The following is a 12,442-nucleotide window of genomic DNA, read 5'->3' on the forward strand; positions in this document are numbered from 1 at the left end:
GGAGAGAGTGACTAAATAGACAGGTGTTTGATGGGAACATTGTTCATTCAGTACAATTAGCTGATGTTCCTGTTCAACATAGGTGTCTAGATTGGTATTTCTGTGCATGGGGTTTCCACTTCCCACTAATAATTGCCCCATTTTAAGTTAAGCAGGTATGAAGAGCAAGCTCCTGTCTATATTAGTCCAGTGCTTGAAGTATTTTTCTCCCATGTTCAAAGTCATCTGAAAAAAACCTTCTGATATTGTCCAAAAAAATGAACTGGGGGAGGCAAGGCTTCATTTCTTTCACTATGTGCTGGACATCTACACTCTGCTTAAGGATTCCAGGAAAGAACAAGGAAAAACTCACATACCAGTTCACACTTTGCTGTGCCTTCCTGCTGTGCAAACCAGAATATTAATTGCCTATTTTAAAAAGGAATGTTTCCTCCTGTTTGCTTGAAACAGAGATTATTCTTTGGGTAGGAGGTACAATCTGTATTTTTTTTAAGTAACATTAGCTGGATAGAAAATGTAAACGTTCCACGGAGAAGTTTGTTTCATTATTATGGTCTCTGTACAGTCCCACATTGGAGAATGTGCAGGCCAGCCTCAGAAAAGATTTCCAAAGCTTTCTAGTAGACTAGGAACCCTCTAGTGCTTTCTCACCAAAATGATCACATGACCAGGAGGGGGGCCCTCAATTCTCTTTTTGTTACTGCAGAGAGAAGAGCTCCACTGCTGTTCTATTTCCCCACACACACCTCATTCTTGCGGCTGCAGAGACTTCTTTCTCTCAAAATTATTCCTTTTTGTCATCAATTCTTATTTTTGTGAAGAAGAAACTACATTTAAAGAAGAAATGTTTCTTCTTTTCCTAAGGATTGAGCCATTGCTTTAGGATGGTGCTGTTAGACTGTCATTTTCTGTGCCTTAACTGCCTAGGGCAGTGGGGTGAACCTATGGCACATGTTCCAGAGGCAGCACTCAAATCCCTCTTTGTGGGCACGCACACCGTTCCCCCAGCACAGAGTTTGCTGAGTTATTGTTGGTTAAAAAAAGGTCCAGCTTCCCAGCTCGCAGAGGATGAGAAAGACTCTTCCCATGTGTTCCCTGGCCTGGGAAGCGATTGGCTGGCTCAGGTCACTCAGCTGGGCTAGCATCTGCAAGCCTCAGTGAGAGCAGGAAGGCTGCACTGAACACAGCCCAGGGAGGACAGCCAGACCAGACCCCGCCGGAGATGCCACACACCACTCACCTCACCGCCATCCCTCAATGGGTGAAGGTGAAGAAGGAAGGGAAGGGAAGGAAGGAAGGGAAAGATGTGGGGGGTAAGGGAGGGAACAAAATTAAAAAATAAACTGCCCAACAACAAAGGAGCAAAACGACGGTAGGTTTTGGGTTGCAGTTTGGGTTACATTGTACTAATCCATGCCGGCAATTCGAAGAAGAGTTGGTTCTTACGTGCTACTTTTCTCAACCAGAAGGAGTCTCAATCACCTCACAATCACCTTCTCTTTCTTCTCCCCACAACAGACACCCTGTGAGGTGGGTGAGGCTGAAAGAGCCCTGATATGACTACTCGGTCAGAACAGCTTTATCAGTGCTGTGACAAGCCCAAGGTCACCCAGCTGGCTGTACTTGGGGGAACAGGGAATCAAACCCAGCTCATCAGATTAGAAGTCAGCACTCCTAATCCCATGGAGAGGCTATAAATTCTGCAGTCCAGTTGGACAACACTCTGTGGGGAGTAACAGGATTGCTATCAGATCCTTGAGTCACCACTTCTTCCCTGCCTTCAAATAATGAGGTGTCTCAGGATTGTATACACATTTTTTCCCATGTGCAAGATGTCAAGTTTCATCCTTGGCATCTCCTACTTCTAGTAATAAAACATTCTTTAAATTATTTTGTCTGTTCTCTATGGTGATTTACTCTACAAGAGTAAAGCAAGTAAAAACATTATTTGATCTGCTGGCTTGCCCACCAGTGGAGTACCACAGGGCTTGGTTCTGGGCCCAGTACTTTTCAATATTTTTATAAATGATCTGGATGAAGGGGGGGAGGGACTACTCATCAAATTGGAAGATTAGCAAACACCTTGGAAGAGAGAACTAGAATACAAAGATCTGAACACACTGGAAAAGTGGGCAGATGTGAATAAGACTAAATTCAACAGGTATAAGTTATACATATAAGTTATACATATAAGTAACAAAAACGAGAAGCATGTCTACTGCATGGGTGGGACACTATTGGGTAAAGGTAAAGGTATCCCCTGTGCAAGCACCGAGTCATGTCTGACCCTTGAGGTGACGCCCTCTAGCGTTTTCATGGCAGACTCAATACGGGGTGGTTTGCCAGTGCCTTCCCCAGTAATTACCATTTACCGAGTACCGCAAGCTGGGTACTCATTTTACCGACCTCGGAAGGATGGAAGGCTGAGTCAACCTTGAGCCGGCTGCTGGGATCGAACTCCCAGCCTCATGGGCAGAGCTTTCAGACTGCTACCTTACCACTCTGCACCACAAGAGGCTCTCTATTGGGTAGTAGAGTGTAAATGAAATCTTTGGGCATTAGTGGATTGTAAGCTAAATATGAGCAGTTACTATGATGCAAGAACAAAAAAATGCTAATCAACAGATACATCACAATCACAGTCACAATATTATTATTTAGTTAATTTCTATATCACCCGCCCAGTGGTTATCGTCTTGCAGCATCACATCAGCCAGGCCGCATCTGGAGTACTGTGTATAATTCTGGGGCCTCACTTCAAAGCAAGTGGCTTCCAAAGTTACTGGTGAGCTTGCTGCTGCAAGCAAAATCATTATTCCTTCCATAACAAGAGCTAGTTGCTCTGACTTCTGGCCTTGCTTGCTTCTCCCTCTCCTCCCTTCCTCACTCCAGCTAGGAGACTTCTTATACATCTGTGATTGCAGAAGCCAGTGAGTAGCCCCTTGAGTACTCTCTTAGGAGGAAAGCTTATGGCATTCCCCTTCTCACATCTCCCTCCAGCCAAGTTCCTCTCCCTGTGGCTGCCATTTTATGTCTCATGATTGAGGCTTAACTGGCAAACAATGATGTCCACCCTGCATATAATTTGAAGCCAACTTAACAGCATATCCTCTGTTCCACATGGAAAACTGCCCTCATTCACTCTTTCTGTCTACGTACTCTTTTTTAGAGGGTCCCCAATTTTTAACATATTAAAATTAAAAAGTATTAGCAGGTATATATTTAAACTTCAAAGGACTGTATTTATTAAGAAATAAATCTCATAGTATTCAATGTACTTAGGATTGCAACTCTACCATTTGGTAGGCCAGATTCATATTCATTTTTTTAATGTTCCTAGTCTGTGTATATAGCCCAGTGTTTCTGAGAACTGTAGTGAATAGGTGGGGAGGGATCTCTTCTCTTCTTTGTCATGGTTGAATTGAAAATCCCCAGCTAATAGCAGCTAGAGTGCAGTGGATTTAATGGGGAAGAGAAAATTATACTACTCATATTTTTAGTTATTCAAGGATTACATTGAAACTCTGGAACTGCTGCTCTGCTAAAAACCCTATAAGATGTTTGCATGGCTGGGGCTCCCCCTTGGCGTAGCACTGTGCAGCTGCTCCTGGCAGTGCCCTTCAGTGGATGGCGGGAAGTCAGGAGCACTGGCGGGAAAGCAAGTGGAGCAGGTGCTCAGGCAGCAGCGACGTCCCTCATCAAAAGACTATCTCCCCCTCGGGCCTCAGTAAAATTGTCAAGCGTTGACCGGTCCCTGTGATAAAAAGGTTGGGGACCACTGCTGTAGGCTGATCCTGCACTGAGCAGGGGATTGGTTGGACTAGATGGCCTGTATAGCCCCTTCCAACTCTTTGATTTTATAATATTCTACCCTAAATGATATTATGGGGTGAGGAAAAGTATGGACTGCTGCTGCATTTTCATACTGTTATGGACCATGCAGTGTAATATTTACAAGACCACAACAAACAGCTAAGCAGCAAGAGGATTTATTTAGAATACATGTTTGCAAGCATGGAGAGAAAACCAACTGGAGCATTCTCTGCCCTCTGCATCAGTGCAGCTCATTTTTAAGACTTTGATACGTCATCATGAGGTATCCTGAATCTCACTCCCTATCTGTTCCTCTAACCAGTCAGGTTACATGGAGGGCTCCCAGTCTATCACCGATGAATATATCTTATTTCATTTTAATTCTTTGTTTCAAAGATTATATTTAATTTTTTTACAAATTCAAGGTTACCTCGAGAGATAAAGAAATAACTTTATACACATGGTGTCACAGCAGGCAGTAATGAAAATAAACCATAAACAGGCTGTGGCTAAAGTGTGCGTATGATTCAATTGTGTTCCACAAATCTATATAATCCATAACAATACTATTTTGTGTGATTCTTTTAGTGACTTTAGAAAAATGGGTAGAGTCAACTCAAGGATCCCAGAGCCTGGTATGTCCATCGGAATATTAACTTTGCCAAATGAATCAAGATAAGCAGATGGTAGGATGCCATGAAAATCCAATTGTACTTGACTGGGTTCTACATACAAGGCAGAACAGATACCCACACACCCACACAACCCACACAACCCACACACACACACACACACACACACACACATTCAACTGTTATTCACAAGTGTTTTCCCTTGAATTCCAGCCTGAAACACATCATTCAAAAGCACTGCTGTTTCCTGAGAAAGCAAAAAGTCCCCAAGAAAAAGCTTACCTGCAGCCCTGACAAAACAAGAAGACTAATTTCATGACGGATAAGAGCTTGGCCCAACATATGGCTTTTTGATACTGGGAAGATGTTATGGGCATGAGGTTTGGAGGTCTATTGGGTGTCAAACTAAATAATGACTGTGGAACAAATTACATCATATGTCCCTCTCCACCTCTTAGGAATGATGTGCCACCAAGGTGCCACCTCTGCTCAAGGGAAATGTAGGAAAACCTAGGAGGAAGGCAGATTCCGGTAATATCTTTTCTTCTAAGGCTCAAAGTAGTACTTTTATGTTTAGAGTCTGTTTGCTTAAGGATGTCTTGAGGCCTTCAAATGCCTATCCTCGCCCTGTCTGTCTCTGCTCATCTTTGAGCATTGTGAGACTCACAAGCCTGTGAAAGTCTTGCCTCTTCTGTTATTCTAAGATAGATAGCTATGAAATTGTATCCACTTGCTGGCTAGGAAATGAAGCTAAAACTAGAAGGGAGAGCAATTAATGTTTCAATATTTAGATTTAAACTGCCTAACATGTCTTACTTTTTTTTCTCAAGTTTGCAACTTTTTGTTTCAAGTGGTTTGTAGCTTGTCTCTCCATTGCCTAGTCCGTTCTCTAAAGATCTGGAATTTTGTTTTATTTGTTTATGCTTCAGCACTGCCTGTTTATCCTTTTATATTATTTTCTGTAACTATCTGCATTGTTCTGATGGTTTTGCACTCATGCATGCCTTTTCCATATGAATTTCTGTATCATGCATCTGATCTAGTTTGCAGTTTCCTTTTGTAATATATCATGCAGTAGCATCTTCCAGTAAACTGTTTATCAAGTTTATCAGGACTGTCTCTTTGTATTGATGGTTGCATACCCACTGGGGTGAGAACCTATAAACAAGAAAGGCCTGTTGCTTAAGGGGACCAGATTTATAGAGGACAGGGGAAGAAGGACAGCTAGGGGTCTCCAGACCTAAGCTCTTTTGTCTGTTAAATGCATACACAGAATCATGAAGAAAAATAGTTCCAAGAGCTACTCTGCAAATTCTTGCAGAAGAATTCACATAGTACCATCATAGCTAGGTTCTATAGCTCTTATTTGTCCACTTGTGTTGTAGCTCAGAAGGACACCTCTGGAGCTAGTTCCTGCTAGCAGTGGAAAACATTCTCTATATGCAGAAGGGCAACTATTAATGCCGACATCTGGAAGAATGTCCACAGCTTCAAAGCCTGCCTCTTGAATGCCTTAAACTCAGTTTTTTCTAATTTGGTAAGTTCAAGTTTGCCAAGGTAGTGGGCAATATTATGGCTGCACCCACATATCATTAAATACTGTACTCTTGTACCTTAACAACTACTGGCTACAGCAGGGGTAGTCAAACTGCGGCCCTCCAGATGTCCATGGACTACAATTCCCAGGAGCCCCCTGCCAGCGAACACTGGCAGGGGGCTCCTGGAAATTGTAGTCCATGGACATCTGGAGGGCCGCAGTTTGACTACTCCTGGGCTACAGGGTTTTCCTCTATGAACAAATCAATCCAGAAGTTGAGAATGACAGGTGTAGCACAAGGGTGCAATAGCCAACAATGCATGAATGCAGTCACTGAAAAGCTTTTGGCAATAGCTTTTATTTGCACCACAGGTTAAACACTCCCCCCAAATACAATGAAGGTATCTTCTTGTGCAGATGGAGGGTTCATGTGTAACAGAATGTACCAGGAACACTGAGACAAGCAAGCTTTGATATAAATAAAAAGGCAGAGGTGTGTGATAGATGGTTTCTATTTCTTCTTCTTCATAAGTGCAATCAATAAACCATGCAACCATCACATTCCCATTTCACAATCTGGGCCGACAAATCAAGGAGAGGGAGCAGAAGCCTGATTCATAATTTCCACTGCATTGTTTACACAATAAGGAACTCAAAAAACAACAGTACTTTCAGATTGGTTTTTAAATGAAAAAGAAAGAACGAGTTACAATGAGCTTTTAATGTTTTCAAATGTATTTTTGAAACAAGGTTAATTTCTTTATACTTGTTTTGGAGGTTCACAAACCAAAGAGAAAATTTAATTAAATTATAAGACCAGTTCCACGCAGTGGGGTAAAATGCAAGTGGCTTCCTGCTTGTAAATGCAGGATGGTAAACCTTGTGTTTGCAGCCCTCCTCACAGGACACCCCTCCCGTGTTTTCCCTCTGTCCCCTGATGGCTTTTCGCCTCCTGACAAGGCTGCAAGGGAAAGCAAAACTAACTTCTCCCTCCACTCCTTGGCTTGTCAATCACAGCAAGCCACCAATCACAACACAGCAGTTCTCTCATAGACTGAAACTTTCTTCCCCCCCTGAGCCCCCCTCCCCCATTTTTAAGGAACTTCTGTGTTGCTATGCAGTAATGCCACAACACAAATGGATTTTTAATTAAAAACACTGCAGTGTTTCTATAGAGAAATGCCAGAACGATACAGCATCCCCCCTTTTTTTTGGGGGGGGGAATCCATGTTCTTTTGGGCTGTATTTCTGACTGGGTAGATTTCTGAGATGCTGAACATGGTCTCTGGAACCAAAAAAGTGATTTTGTGTAAATAGTTGGCTTAACAACATAGTGCTTAGACCCCTGTATGATAGGGAGAAGGATGCTTGATCACCCATTCCCCCCCCCTCCTTCCAAGCTTATTTCCCACCTCCAGAAAACAGAAACGGGGCTGTTTTTGCGTGCTCGAGTTGTGAGAAAGCTGGACATGGTCCCTGGAAAAACCATTTTGTGTTAATGGTTCGCTTAAAAACAAAGCACTCAGACTCCAGTATGATTGGGAGAAGGCTGCTCAAACACCTGCCCCCCCCCCTCTTTCCCTGATCATTCCCCACCTCCAGAAAATAGAAAAGGGGCTGTGTTTCACCTGCCTGATCCCCAAAAGACCATGGCCACTTTTAAGATGATTTTATTTTATCTTTAACAATGTGGCTTTGCGGTCGTGCTGTAACACGGACCATGCCATTTAAAAAAAAAATTACTTGGAGCAGGAAATGGAAGGGGAGGACAGGTGCAAGGGCGGGAGAATGCTGCAAAGACTATCACACCTTTCCCCCTCCATAGTGGTTGCTTACTGGTTGCTCACCAATAGGATGCACAATTGAGGGTGGTAAATCAAGGGCATTTCTGCATATTGTAAAAATTAGCTTTACTCCAGCGCAATGGCATAATGCTAAAAAAAAAATGCGCCTCCCGCCATTCCTCACCTCCTGGCTCTCTTGCTTCCAACTGCCGCCTTCTCGTGCTTCTAATCATTCTGCACGCCTGCCTGTAATGGCAGAGGAGAGGAACGCTATAAATGCGCTTCTCCTCCACCTGTCAGTTATGCAAGTCAGCCAATCACCTTTCTCCTTCTTTTGAAGGGGCCTTAAGGCAAGCTAATTTTTTTTAAAAATCAAACTTCTCCGTTTAGACACCTATGCATATAATCAAAGATGCATAGTGCTTCTTTTTAAAGCCACCCCTTTTGTATTCATGAGCCTTGTAGCTTTGTGTATTAACTGTAGGGGAAAATGTTTGTTTTTTGCTTTTGCTTGGATTATTAAACAAGTACTCATTGCACTAAGCACTTTGCTTAAAAAAAAAAAATACCCCATCCCTGGGAGGAGAGGCACTGGAGGCGGAGATAGCACTATGTTGGCTCCACATAGTTCCTTGGCATGTTGTTTGCTGGTGCTTTCCTCCCGTTTGTGCTCGCTGGCTGGGGGATTGGACTTTATGAAATTCCCCAACTAGTGCTTTAAAATGGAGGATGTAGCTGCCGGTTTGCTGCTGGATGTTGGCGATGCTGTGCAAAATGCCTAAAATATGGTGTCTGCAAAAGGTAAGTATTTCACTACATTTGTTGGGTGCAGAATTGCCCCCAGTTTTGGCGATATCCCTCAGCCAAAACCCGACCGTGCTCCTTAAGAGCCTTGGGGTGCGGGCGATGTCATGTGGAGGGAGCTCTAAAAGCCGCCAACATTAGAAGGCTGTCCAGGGGCAGATTCCTTGTGCGGAAATGGTCTAACTATGAATCAAATGTTTACAAGATTGCTCTTGCATCACATATATGATAAAGTAATATTGAGCTTGTTGTGACATCTGCTGCATATGCGTAATAAAACAGAGACATTAAACTGTCATAACACCATGTTCTTAAGGATTTTCTTATCTTCAGGGAGTTTATCCACTTTCTCTGACTTCAGAACCCAGTCTGAAAAGGGCTGTTTGATATCCATATCAGAAAAGGGTTGTTAGAAAATTCATGCAATACTTTTTTATTAGGGCCAATCAAAATGACACAATACCTTTTTATTAGGACCAATCAAAATGACACAAAACACTGTGCAAATGTTCAGGTTCACATGAACTCTTTATCAGGCAGATGCTGGAAAAATAAAATAACAAGGGAAAAGGCAGACACAGTGTTGCAGCTCTCATGCTGGATGCTGACAGGCATACTAACTTGTTTAGTTGCTGAAAGAGTGGAGGCACATCTCAAGTGAAAATTCCTAGAGATGTGGCAATGTAATGAGGACGACTGGAGTGACAGGGTTACCCAACCACAGGGAATTCATTTTTGTCAGTCCTTGGAAGATACACAAGGTTGGTTTTTGACAGGTGACTACCAAGGAAGACTCTGCAAAGGAATGCAATGGCAATCCAACTGTGCCTCTGACTTGCCTTGTCAACCCCTTGCTGGGATTGTCATAAATAGGTTGTGACTTAAGTGCACATCCATACATAGTAAAATGACTAATGGGGACCATGGGACAAGCAACAGTTCTCAAGTCCAGCTGGAATTTTTCCTTTATCTGAGTTGGAACATGGGCTTCCTCATTCAGAGGCTTAAGGTGAGACATTCAAATGAATCACCTGTTGTTTTGGGAAACATAAAATAATAGAGAGAGAAAATGTAGAGAATTCATGTATAATTCAGCTATTATAGAGATTATTGAAATATAACACAGGAACTCATATTTGAAATATTTTAGTACATGAATAGTTTAGAAGATGTTGGAGCACATTTCTAAAGGTTAAACTAATGTATTTAAATTAAGGGAATGAAAGCATGGACAGATTCATTCCAACCTAAAACCAGTTATTAGTGGAATCAAAGATAGAATCAAAAGGTTTTAATTATAGTTTAATTGCAAGTTTTTGAGAACTCTTACATTTTGTGTGTGTGTGATGATATATTTATTCATGACTTGCAAGATGGTGAGAGTCCATATGGAAATGTAGCCAGTGAGATGGAATGCATCTGAATGAATGGCTGGATGTCTGAGTTAATATCTTGGTCCTTACATTCTTTACCTTGATCCCTACTGTCTGTTTCCTGGATCCCTCTGCCCCTGCTTCCTCACTCCTCCCAAGTAATTCAGTTTCTAGACTGGAATACAGGAGGCTAACAACCTGCCACATAAAGAATGGTAAAGTATACCCTTCATTGAAAGTCTGATTGACCAATCTCCCTGGTTAAAACTGGTCCTTGCCAATGGAATAAGACATGTTTTCATTGACTTTCAGGGACTTAATCAAATTCGGCCTTTGCCACACTCTAAAGCAGTGGTCTCCAATCCCCGGTCCGGGGACCAAGATCGGTCCATGGATCAGTCGGTACCAGGCCGCAGCTCCTCCTCGTCCTCCTCCCCAGCTGCTGCCTTAGGGGCTGCCCTGCCACTCTGCCGCTGGCTCACCTTTGGTGCACTCCAGCAGCTGCCATGGCTGGGACTCCCCTGCCGGCATGGCACTGCGCAGCTGCTGCTGGCAACACCCCCCAGTGGGCAGCGGGAAGTCAGGGGCACTGGCAGGAAAGCAAGTGGAGCAAGGGCTCAGGAGGTGACGACGTCCCTTGGCAAAAGACTACCCCCCCCCCTCGGGCCTCAGTAAAATTGTCAAGTGTTGACCGGTTCCCGGTGATAAAAAGGTTGGGGACCACTGCTCTAAAGGACACAGTCCTTTACACCTCAAACAGTGTCTAGTCTTCTCAGTAGCCTTACAGCTTTGTTGGGCATCCATTTTCAGGACAAAATCTTATACTGATAAGGAGGCAGGCAGGAAAATATTTCCAGTTCTTCCCTAAGAATATTCCTGAAGTGGATAAAGAACACTGTTTTGCCATGTGGAATTTTACTCCTTTCAAGGTTAAGTAACTACTGATTGAAATGAATTGGAGGGTACAGTCCAATGTCTGTGCAGTGTGGAGTATCAGAGCGGAAATAAAGAGCCCTGCCATTGCATAAAGGTTCCCATCTCTATAAATCACTTCCTACAAGGTGCGAAGGGTGGACAATAATTTAAGGCAGCAATTTTGAGAGAAAATTACTTTGATCCTCTTCCAACTGTTGAGACAGTAACTTTGACTTGGCAATTTGCTGAAAAGAATACATTAACAGAGTCCAAGGTCATTTTTTCCTTCATAGGAAAAGTAGCTGAAGCAGTGAGACATGAAGGTTAATTTAATATTGTAATTAAAAAATTAGTATTCCATTCCAGGCAGATTCAGAGTTCATTTTCTAAAATCAGATGTGCTACTCCTTACGTCTGCCTAAACAAGCCCCCTTTCAAAACTAGAAGTGCTTCCTCCCATATCACAGGTGGGTACTTAAGGTGGGTAGTTCCCCCCTCCCATATCACAGCTGGGCACCTGTTCAGCACGAAAAGAGGAAGACCCAACATGAGGTAGATTGACTCAGAAATTACAGCCGCAAGTTCTTTTCGTATCCTTGGGTGCAATTTAACTGGCCCAGAGGGCTTAAATTTCATTTAAAGAAACTAGGTGTTTATGGTCTACCCCTACAGTAATCCTAGGCAGCAACTCCCATACCTCCTCATGTGATATGATTTTGTCACACTGAGCATGATTTCCCTCACAAGAGAAGACTGAGATGGAGTAGGAATGGAGCAATTCATCCTTCTCTTCATCACCTGTTACAATTCCATTTTCTTGTTCCTGCAATGGACCTACTATGTCCTTTTTCCCCCTTACTTTGAACATAACTAAAGAACCTTTTTTTGTTGCATTTAGCATTTCTTGCTAGCCTAAGTTCATACTGAGCTTTAGCTTCGCTAACACTCCCTATATCTTCTACTGCAATTTTAATATATTGTTTTGATTGATCTAGCTTAGCACTGTGCAATAAAAAGTGTATTTAATATATTTTTATGATAATAATGTTCAGATTTCTCACCCTTTTTGGTACCTAGCTTGTTTTACAGGTTGGGTTTGTTTCTTTTCACTTCCCTTCTTCATTTTCTGTAGGCTGAAAAAGTAACTGGTCCAATATTGCCCCGTAAGTTTCACAGTGAACAGGAATTTGAGCTTAGGTGTCCTATCCTGTTTGGTGTAGGGGTTAGGAGTGTGGACTTCTAATCTGACGAGCCGGGTTCGATTCTGCACTCCCCCGCATGCAGCCAGCTGGGTGACCTTGGGCTCACCACGGCACTGATAAAACTGTTCTGACTGAGCAGTGATATTAGAGCTCTCTCAGCCTCACCCACCTCACTGTGTGTCTGTTGTGGGGAGAGGAAAGGGAAGGCAACTGTAAACCACTCTGAACCTCCTTTGGGTAGAGAAAAGTGGCATATAAGAACCAACTCTTCTTCTTCCTCATCCTTGTCTAACACTGTAACCTGCATACCAGTCTGGTGTCTTTACTGCTGTGAGCAGAGGTAATACTTAGGATAAGGAGGTCACTAATATCCAGAATACCT

This window comes from Paroedura picta, chromosome 7 (genome assembly GCF_049243985.1).
Source record: "Paroedura picta isolate Pp20150507F chromosome 7, Ppicta_v3.0, whole genome shotgun sequence".
Classification (NCBI taxonomy): Eukaryota; Metazoa; Chordata; class Lepidosauria; order Squamata; family Gekkonidae; genus Paroedura; species Paroedura picta.